Consider the following 11,791-nt stretch of genomic DNA (forward strand, 5'->3'; position numbering starts at 1 on the left):
CTGGTACTTGTGGTCCAATGACATGAGAGCAAACATAATGTGGCACATCCTAACCCCTGAAAATAAACTGAATGTGATTTTCTCCTTACTCAGCCTGGTGAGCACTACATCAGTGTGTCTCATGATGGAGTCTTAAATGACCAGAATAATGGATTGTGGGTGGCTTATCTTATGGGCTCAGAGGTAGTGGCTTCATGAGATGTGACTGTAGGTGTTGTTTTGAAAGAGTGCATGTGGGGATGTTGAGGGTTTTGTTAAGTATACTTCTTGTAGGAGGTCTTTGGGGTTAGGTAGGTTACATTTAAGTGTCTCAGCATATGTGGATCTATATGTCTGCTTTGAATTGTGTGTGATGGGTACAGCATGTGTTCTACTGACAATCTTATTAACATTAGGAGTGCTTTTATGTGAGAGTTTTTCCTCCAGTGACATTGTGTAAATACATCTCTCACATACCATATCAGTTTGTTTGAGAATGATCTGGTTGTCAGTAAACATAAGGTAATTTCAACATTGCCTCTGGATGCCCATATCCACCTATGGTGGTAATAGAGATAGTGGGAAAGTTCATATCCATGGCAACAGACCTTTTTTATTGACTAGACAGTTGAGTTGAGAATATAAAGCAAAGTCAGGAGTATCCAGTTTGCAACTCTGGGTACAGTGCTTGTCACTGCAAAGTAGTTGTCCTGTGTGCAACTAGGTATTTGGTGAAATAGCAATTGTCTTTTTACAGGAAAAATGTCACTCAGTGTGTCTGTTTCTATACAGGGAACTGCCAAACACTTGAGGGGAAACTAATATGTAGACCCTGAAAATTTAAGGATGAAGTATTTAGGCCGATATTCTGACATTAGAAACAAATCAAGCAGTATTTACTGAAAACAAAGAATTAGCTTGTCAAGAATGATGAAAAGAGGGGAGTCACATGAATGGCTATTGCCTGGCTACTATTAATGCTGGTCTCACCACAGCTTCACTCTGCTGGGATACAGTGCTCCTTTGCTTCTTCTCTCAACAGAAGAAAAATGTTAGCACCAATGCTAAGATAAGAAGCAGGCCACAGCTTGTTTGGTGATCCACAGTCTTGTCCCAGATGATGCAAGGGTCTGTAGGCTTGTTTTAGCCTTTTCCTGGTAAATGCCTTGAATAGCAACCAGACCAATCAGGAATGTTAAGCACAGACACTCACTGTCCAACCATAAACAGTCGGGAATCGATGCACTATGCTCCTTCTCTCACCTTGAACAGAATATAAGCACAGATTACAAGCTGTCACAAATAAAGCAGTTATCAGGCTTTCTGGTGATCAGCAGTCTCCAGGAAATAATGTCCCTGTGCTCCTTCTCTCACCAGGATAAAACAGAAGCACTAATCCCAAGATGACTACTGAGAGGGAGAATGTAGGCTCTCTAATAACTGGTGGTCTTGCAATAGATGTTTAAAGGTAAGATGAAAAACGATGGGTTAACATCCTAAACACTGCAGTGTGCAGTAAGCAGTTAGATACGAAAGAGGGTAACTTAAGTTTTAGCTGTCTTAGTGGAGAGGCACTAATTTTAAAAAAGCAAGATAGACTGAAGGTCAAAGATAGATCACATAATGAAAATAGGCAGTCACAACATACCACTATAGCACTTGAAGAATTGCAAAATACTTTTGAACTAACTAACCCCTATATTAAATTCCAATATGATGAAACAATATCAAGATTCACTTTCTTCTCAGCCACTCATAAAACTTGGTCCAGAATAAATGCTTTTCTAATTTCTCAATCATTGCTTTTGAACAGACTAAATTATGTTGTATCACCTAGAACTATCTCAGACCATTCAAAAATCAGTCTCTTAATAAATTTTCAAACAAATAAACAAAATGTTCCCTATTTCAATAATTGGACATTAAATCCTAAAATCATTCAAAACCAAGAAACAGCACAGGAAATCCAGAATGTCATAGCCCAACTTCAAAATTACTTTATATCTACTCAAATTCCTTATATACAATGGGCGGATGCCAAAGCGGTCATTAGGGGTATAATTATCCAAAAAATCTGCATGGTTAAAAAAAAAAAGTACAATAACTTTAAAAAAGAACTAGAAACTCAAATAAATATTGCTGAATTAGAACTTCAGAAAAAATACTCAAAAGACCTGGAGGATAAAGTAATAGACTGGCAAAATCAGTTGCACAAACACTATCTAGAAAATATCTCCCTGTTAGAATTAAGGTCAATATATCAATATTCAGAATGGGCACAAACACCTTCAAAATTCCTAGCTAGACTAATTATCAAAAAATGGCCCACCGAGAATGAAAGAAATAGTGTATGAAGGACTGGTGAAGCATAAGAACCAAGATATTGTAGATGCTTTTGAAGACATGTATAAGAAACTATACAACATACTCTTATCACCATCTACAGACAATTTTGGTGATTTTATACATAATATAAAATTTCCACAACTTACGGAAGATCAAAAAAAAAACTCCTAAAAACACCCCTGCAACTAAATGAGATAAAAGCTGCAATAAACAAACTCAAACTGGGTAAATCCCCTGGGCCCGATAGTTACACCTCTGAATTTTATAAACTATTCATGGAACATATTTCCAAAGTATTATTAAAAGTTTTCAACTTTATAATACATGGAATAACAGATAATTATTTAAATAACTCCAAAACAGTGGAGTGCTAATTCCAAAACCGAATTCTGACTCAACAGATCCAGCAAACTATAGACCAATGGCCCTGATAAATACTGACTTTAAGATCCTAGCTCATGTTATAGCAAATAGACTTAAGAATGTACTCCCCTCTATCATTTCCCAAGAACAAATGGGCTTTATGATAAACAGACAAACAAGTGATAACACCCTACTTTTAGATACCATTATCAGACTTCTTAACAGTGACAAATCCCCCAGATATGTCCTCACGGTGGTTGCAACCAAAGCTTTTGATAGAGTTAATTTACATTTCCTATTTAATATATTGCCTTTATATGGTTTTCCTCAGGAATTCATAAGGATAATTAAGGTTCTATATCAGAAAGCTTCTACCACTATTCAGATAAATAAGCTAAAAATTAACCCTATATTGTTATCCAGTGGTACAAGACAAGGTTGCCCTCTTTCCCCATACCTCTTTAATCTTTATCTAGAACCTCTCCTTCTGTTTATTTCACAAAAAAAACTTCCATCCCATACCTAGAATCTATAATACAAATCTTATATTCTCTGCTTTTGCTGATGACTTAAATATATATTTTCAACTTCCCACTACTGACCTCCCAAAAATACTTAAAGCTATAGATGAGTTCTCTGAAATCTCTAACTATAATTTAAATCTAATCAAATCCCACATATTTCCCATGAATTTTATAGGTCATAAGGAATTTTACTTTCCCATGAGTGAGATCAAGATAAGTTACCAGATAAAATACCTAGGAATAATATTTACTCCTGACTTTAATGATATGATAAAGAATAACCTACTGTGTACATGGACCAGTATTGAAAGTGATATCAATAGGTGGAAGAATATTAATATGTCATTACTCTTAAAAGCTAGTGTTGTTAAGATGAACCTTTTACCGAGAATACTCTTTCAACTAAATGCTACTTTTTCAAATATTCCACAAAAATTCTTCCTTGATATAGAAAAAACTATATCAAAATTCTTATGGTACCCCAAATCCACTAGAATTAAATATGACAAACTTGTACTTACCAAAGATAAAGAGGGATTGTGGTTACCTGATTTCAAACTCTGTTATAGTATAAGGAAATAAAAGAAAAGAGTGCTTTAAACACAACCAAAAAACATCCAAAGTAAAGCACCTAGGAACCAGCAAAACAAAGCCACCAACACAGAATAGAAAGGAGCAAAAAAGTCTGTTTTATTTAACGCTGCAAAAACACCACATTTTCGTCCTAGTATATCCAGGACTTCATCAGAAATAAAGAGTACATTATGTACCCTCCTTATATACATCCTTCTAAATTACTTGGTGATGTAATTAGTCCCAATTAAATGAAATGACAAAAATTCAATGATATAATAAAACACTCGTGCTAAAATTTCTATAACATTAGTTCAATAAATACAATACTAATCCATACTGGTCTATGTATCCTTCAACATTAGTATAAAAATATATATAAGGTCATATAATAAATATAATGAATAATTCAGAAAAGTTGTATATACATCCACAATAAACAAATACCTATGCATAAAGGTAAAACCAAAATGTCACCCTGGATACCTGGACACCCCAACGGACCAAAATCTGGTCTGAACAATTGAAATTCCTTGGGTATAACAGCAAATCCCTACCATTTTTAAACCTAAATCAAAATGGCATATTCACAAAGAATATACACCCACTAATTAAATATGTGATTTTTACTACACAGAAATTATTTAAATCATTGCAATTATTAGAGGCTCTTTCCTTTATACAACCACTCCACTTAAATCCGAACCTACTAATAAACAACAAACCCTTAAATCTAACAAATTACCCTCTGATAAAAGATCTCACAGTATGGGAAATTAATGGAGAGAATCCAATATACAACAAATAAGACTAGCCCTGGGATTCATGAAGCTTGCGCCAGGCACAGGCGTAGCGTAGGCGGAATAAGGCATAGCGTAGGCGGAATAATGCCAAATATGGCCATTGAGCAATTCAGGTACGATCCAATACCACGTGCACTACCGGCATATGCCAGAACTGCGCAGCCCTCGGCATAGGTATGCTAATCACCCCATGTGCAGTGTCGCACCATGCAAATGAAGGCATATAGCGATTCAAGAAGTGGTGCAGGTGTAGCGTAAGGCCACGGAAATGTAAACCAAAAAACACGGTTTACATTTTCCCAAACAGAACATCTGAGCTATGGAAGCGGACCAGACTCATGTATTACAAAGTTAACATATGCCAATGGCTAAATACACAGCCAATGGCATAAGAAAGGATGCACAACACCTAAAAAACAACTTTAATGTTATGTCCACAGTAATGCAAAGTACAACCACAGGGCATGTGTGCGCAAACTGGAACATAAAGAAAATATATAAAAATGTCATAAAATCGCAATGTAATACAAATCAGGTGTACACCATAATACACAATGGTAGGCATGGAACACCACAACCAAGGTGCAAGGGTTGCTAAGGGCCTGCGACAGTGTTCAGCGTGGTAACTATGAATTAGTAGTCAATGCCATGCAAATGAGGCAGATAATACTGAATCGCAAATGTCCCGCCGGATGAAGGTGGAACCATACGGTGCAGCGCTATAACACCGAGGAGTGGCTCGGAGGAGATACATGACATCAGCAGAGGGGTGTGCCACCATAGCAGTAAGCACATTGGAGCAATGCAAATCTGGCCTGGCCGTTGCTAAGCAAAGCTGCAGGACAGGGGTGGGGAGGAAGGTATAGAATAGTTTAGTTGAGAGCACACATGGTGCCCAAAAGCGCATGTGTACGGGGATGAAAATGTGCCCGAAACCCAGTAAGCGGATGGACGCAGTGCGAACAATAGCACAAACAGGAAAGTCAGGGGAAGAAAAGAAGGAAATGCCGAAATAGGGTAATTGGCATACTAATGAGCAATCAACACCAATCAACTCACAGCAGCCAATCAATGGCAGCTGTCAAGTTTGCTCGCAGAAACCTGCAAAACAGGATAGGGGAGGCATTGGAATGCAAAGAAAGGAGGGGAGGCATTGGATTGCAAAGAGAGGAGATCTGTCATAGCAGAGCAAAGCAAACCGACAGTAGACCGGCAATAGCTCACATTATGCAAGATATGCCAGGTCTAGGAAAGTACAAATTAAAGCAGGCTGCCGTATGCATGCCAGAAAATGGTAGGTGGAACATGCAGAAATGTAAAGGGAAGGTCAAGAGGTAATCCACGGCAGCCAAATGTAATTCAACACCAAAGGCACCACAATAGTAGTTCCGGTAGTAAAACACATAAGATATCCTGTAGCTATGATCGTACATACACACCCTATGACATCATCGGTGTTCACAGCACAATAGTATAAAGTGTGAATGCACCCTACACACACCTGTGAATTCCCAAACACTGCACCATAGGTGTAAACACACGGCAAACTTTTAAAATGTACATGTTGGGAGCTGCCATAGCTGTGATTCATCAGCATGTGTTAGAGACTGACGGTGTTGTGGAGGATGATGCCGACAACCACTGCAGGCCCCGGAGGAGGAGAAGAGTGTTCAGACCAAGGGTAACCTACCAGGGGCTACATGATCTGGAGATAGTAGAGCGTTACAGGGTGGACAGGGACATCTTACAGCAAATAGTAGAGCTGTGCCGGCCATGCCTGAGAACCAGAAATAACAGAGGGGAACCCATCCCAGTGGACACAAAGGTATGTGTAAGCATGCGAATACTAGCCACAGGTACCTTTCAAAGGCCAACTGGAGATATAATGGGAATCTCACAGGCATCAGCATCCAGGGTACTACACCAGTTCCTGGATGCCATGTTACCACATGCCAGTGAGCATATATACTTCCCCTGAACTCAGGAGGAGTTGGCCAGCAATATGTGTCACTTCCACCATGTGGCACACTACCCGGAGGTACTGGGTGCGATAGACTGCACGCACATACAAATCAAGTCACCACCCGGTGAGCATGGTAGGCGCTACATAAACCGCAAGGGATTCCACTCCATCAACTGCCAGGTTGTGTGCAATGCCCAAGGCATAATCATGGATGTGTGTGCTGGCAGTCCTGGAAGTTACCATGACTCCCATATCTGGCATGCCTCACAGCTGTATCAGGTATTTGTCAGGGGGGACATCCTGCATGGCCACCTTGTGTTGGATGCTGGCTATGCACTGGAGCCATGGATGATGACTCCCATCAGAAATGCACACACACCCATGCAAGAACGCCATAATGAGGCACATGCACAAACCAGAATCATCATAGAGTGTGTGTTCGGGATGCTGAAATCACGGTTCCCATGCTTGGACACATCTGGTGGAGCCTTGCAGTACTCCTCAGGCATGTGTGCCCACATCGTCATAGTATGTGCCATGCTACATAATATGATCCTGCGGAAACAGCTGCAGCAGGGACAAAATGGTGAAGGTCCTCATAGCCCACCGCATTTGCCAAGGCCATCACAGGCACAGAGGGATTCAGACCATGAACACACTGTGCCAGCCCCAGTAGGCAGACGGAGGCATGCCCAATATGCCTACGCCTTGGCAAAGAGGGAACGTATAGCACATACGCTGACAATGTAGGCCCCTACGGACTGACACACCTCTCCACCTGCACACACAGTAAAATGGATGGCACACAAGCACGACCACCTGTAAATTGTAATGTATAGGTGGCCCACTGTGTGAATCCTACATAGGCAGCCCTCAAACATTGTACACACAACAGCTATTAGAACACAGAATGTCAATACCTGAACAGTACATGTGCCTATCAGCATATGTTGGTGCTGTGTGTATAGGTTCCCAGGTACATCGGTAGGTACATGGCCGATTGTCAGAGGCCATACACCAAATGGGGCAAACAGTGTCCGCTGTCGCCACAACATCGAGTAACCAACTGTCGCATAGAGGAGCAGAGGCAATCGTGGGAGCACATGTGTTTAAGCACTGTTCTGCAGACACTCAGCACAGAGTCCCTGCTGCATTAATGAGGGGCTCCACATAATATAATCATGGATGTTGTGTCAAGGCATGGGGTGTACCCATGACAGGTATTCGTCACCCCAGCATGCTCCACCCACGGTCGTTTGAAGGTGTAGCACAGTATCGTGTGTGGCTCACTGTGATATACATACCCAATGCCGGAGCACATACAGTAAACATCACATGGACATACCATTAACTGGACTCATCAATATGTAAACTAACTGAGTTACCCATGTGACTGCAGTATGGAGTAACAGCTGTAGTGTACTCCACTTACAAAACAACATAACACGTGTACAAATCCCAGATGGCCATATGTTAAATGCAGTGACCGTCATGCATGTTCCCGGTCCCACATCCTGCAAGGGATGTAACGTAATCCAGAAGGCACGAGTAATGCATGTCGGATGCAGGTCATCAGATCATATGTTTAGCACACGTTACCGGGAATATGCATTGCCCACTGCTGGTAAGCGACGTTTAAATATGACTATATGGATATGCACAAAACAGGGATAAGCTACTCCGAATATCGCGCAGATCACGGTGAATGATGTCCAGAACAGGTGAAACCAGCATTATTTACCCCTGTACTAATAGCGCCTGCTCTGAAGGGTAAAACGACCACTGCCAGGTGTAGAACACGCAATCATGTATAGAATCACCTAACACTATTGCTAGACAAGATGTACCTATGGTAGGGTTGCCACCTCTTCAAATTACTAATGTGGGACATACGTCAGATGTCTGCAGGCCGACACATACACCCGGCCAGTACGGAAAGCAGAACTGCACTGTTTTGCCTAGATAAAAGCTCATTCTTGTAATGTTTACTTACTTATTCTGTTTGTTGGTTCAGATACAGAATAACTGTTTTATGCGATTATTACATAAACTATAGGAAATAAGTATGTTCTAAAATCACAGGACATTTGCCATGTTTACAAATATTTTGCAGGGCATAACTGCCCAAAGAGGGACTGTCCCTCGCAGAGTGGGACAGCTGGCAACCCTAACCTATGGCAGGTGTGTAATGTGACAGGTACAGACACAAACGTGCGGAGTCCAGGAAACAGTATACACCAACAAGTACACAATGAAAGGTGTAGCTTGCCTGTCACTTTCCCCGTCAGATATATATATATATCTGCAAATATATATAGATAGGTCAACGGCATTCATAATACCTTGGAGGTACAAATACTTAGGATACCGCCAACTATGGAATGTGTAACATACCGACATGCGTAACCACGAGGCTGAAAGACCGAAAGAGAACAGTACAACCGCGAGTAATAGTATGATGATATGAATGGATAATTCGTTACCGCTGCCGGTGTTGCGGTCCACGTAGGTACTGTGTTCAACTGTGTGTGTGAGTGCCGTAGTCTGTGTATGTATGTGTTGAGGGTGCTGTGTGCGTCCCCATGTGGCTGTAATGTGTGTGTGTGTGTGTGTTCGCATCATGTGTCTGCTAGTGCCAACTCGGAGGTAGATGATTACGGTAGGTGTGGGTATAGCTAGCCGTAGGCATACAGTCACCACCTGTCCCACATTAGGAGGGATAGCCCCTCCCTGGGCAGGTGTGTCCTGACATAAACATTACAAAGGGCGAATGTCCGAGATCGTAGGACATTAATATGTCCCATACATAATGTAATAGTTGCATTAAATAGTTATGCCTGTATGTAAGAAATGTGAATGTTACATGCAATATGATAAGTAGCCAAAGTCCAACAACAATAGGTATGTATTGAGGATAAAAGTATGTGCTATCCTGTGTACTGACCGTGGCTATGTGTTGGCCTGTAAACACCGCTGTGTGTCCCGGAAGTGTCCAACAATGGCCATATGAAAAGGTGTCAACCCATGGCAAAGAGGTTCTGTTACCAACACAACCGCAATGACTGCAAATATCTAGGACAGAAATACACGGGATAGCTGTCATGTAGACATATCCCTTTACATATCGCTGCAATTCCGGAGGTATGGAAGTATCAACCTCATCTGCATACTATATAGAAACCAATTAACAATGGCCCAATGTACAATCCCATAACATAAGTCTACTAACTGATAGCTCTTTAATAAGGAACAGAGCCCACACACATATATATGGAATATGTAGAAATGCAAGCCCCACCAACCTGTATATGGTACGTACACCCACCAACATCTCCCACACTAGAAATTATAGCAATACAGACTGTAATAACAGCACAAACATCCAGTCAGTCAATTACAACTGCAGAACTGTCGACATACCTTGTGAGAGACACAATTAAAGGCACCATGCAAAATTGCAGCCATTGTATAATGGAACAAATGGCGATGTTACAGGTTTTGTTTGCAATAGTCCGTTAACAGACATTGGGATGACAGGTACACCCACATGTTGAACCACATACTCTAGCTGTCGCACACAATCCACGGGGGAAATGAATCCAAAGTATACTTGTCTCCATGCATAGCAGTTGCAATTACACATAACAAAACGCAATACAGGCCGTCTCCCCGAAGGTAGGGCAAATGGCCAATGCCCAAGTGGAGAAGTCAATTATACCCCACTGTTGCCGCGTAATTGGCGAATGTAGTAGCTGCAAAGCTGATATGCAAGTAATTAGTCACTCAGAATCACCAATAGGTGGCAGGAAACCACATGTTACAGGTATTGACGTATATAAGGAAGACTTGCCAGACATTCAAACCGTATGCTCATACAAAATACCCGTGTAAGCAGTGTGAGAGAGATAGAGATGAAAGTACGTAATGATAACAAGGTATGTAGAACACTCGGTATGTAAGTATATGTATAGCATGTTTTGTATTAATTATTTACTGTATGTATAGCTCGTTTTGCATTAATTAAAAGTGTCCACAATGCATAACGTGGGAAAAGGTATTTATGTAGTGATGTCTTGCTGAGCATACTTAAGCTTGTAGAAACTGTGCATCCAGCTGTGGGCCACAAGGTACACATCACAGACACCACAAGGGATGCTACATGAGGGCTTTAAACAGAACAATTAAATACAACCCGCCGTCAGTGGTAGGTTATGTCCAACAAGTACATGCCATAGCCGGGGATAGTATATGTTGATATACTGTCACAGTAGGCATGTGTATGGGCATATAACGACAATGACATGTCTAAGGTGGTCCCGCTGTGCAAGTATGATTTGCATTATGGGATACTATGTAAAATATGTGTAATGTATAGTATTGTAGGTAGATATGTCAGATATTCTACACAGCATAACAGGTATATCATGCATACCACAGGTATCGTCTATTGGCATGTACAATAACAGGATACATATGGCTTGTAGGCATAGGACATTGTAATAGCATGATAGCTAATCTAAATGGAAGGGTTACCAAGTAACCATGCACAAAGGACATGTAATAGCTTCACAGGTTCATAGTGGGGTACTATGCAGTCTGGCAAGTCTATGTGTAAGCACAACCACAGTGTTCACACCAGTGACACCTCTCTAAGGTAGTGTCCTGTGATCAGCAGAGCCATGTGTTACCTGCACCTCTGCACAGTACAGCCACTGCAGTGATCCCTGGCATACATGTGTGCCCCAAACACCAAGGGAGGTATCACATGAACAGTGCTACTGAGTGTCCCTGCGTGATGTACATAGGAGTCATGTTCCAAAGTATGGTGAGTGTCCGGTTTGGGAATGTAACCCTGAAGCACATCCCACTCATTGTTGCGTGTGTGCACATATCCATGAGCATGTTGCTCACAGTGGCATCTGCGTATGTCGCGTAGGTGGAGTATATCCATTAATATTGTTGTGGACATGGGCCCTGTCTGTTCAGCAGAGGTCACCCCTGAGTATGTAGTATGCAAATGTGTACAGATGTGGTGTCCGTAGTTCAGCCACATACCTTAGCTGTCAGAGCTCAATAAACGTCATGGCGTGTTAATGTTGTGGTATGTAAAGCTGTAGCTGTTGTGTAAGGTACACCCTAAATGGGGTGGTGTACTTTTGAATGTGTGTAGAAGTCTTGAGTTCAGAGGTACAATGGGTGCCTATGTAGCAGCTACACACCCAGTACAGATAAGTGTGGCC

The sequence above is a fragment of the Protopterus annectens genome, chromosome 10.part0 (assembly GCF_019279795.1).
Source record: "Protopterus annectens isolate FY-2018-M chromosome 10.part0, PAN1.0, whole genome shotgun sequence".
In the NCBI taxonomy this organism is placed as follows: domain Eukaryota; kingdom Metazoa; phylum Chordata; order Ceratodontiformes; family Protopteridae; genus Protopterus; species Protopterus annectens.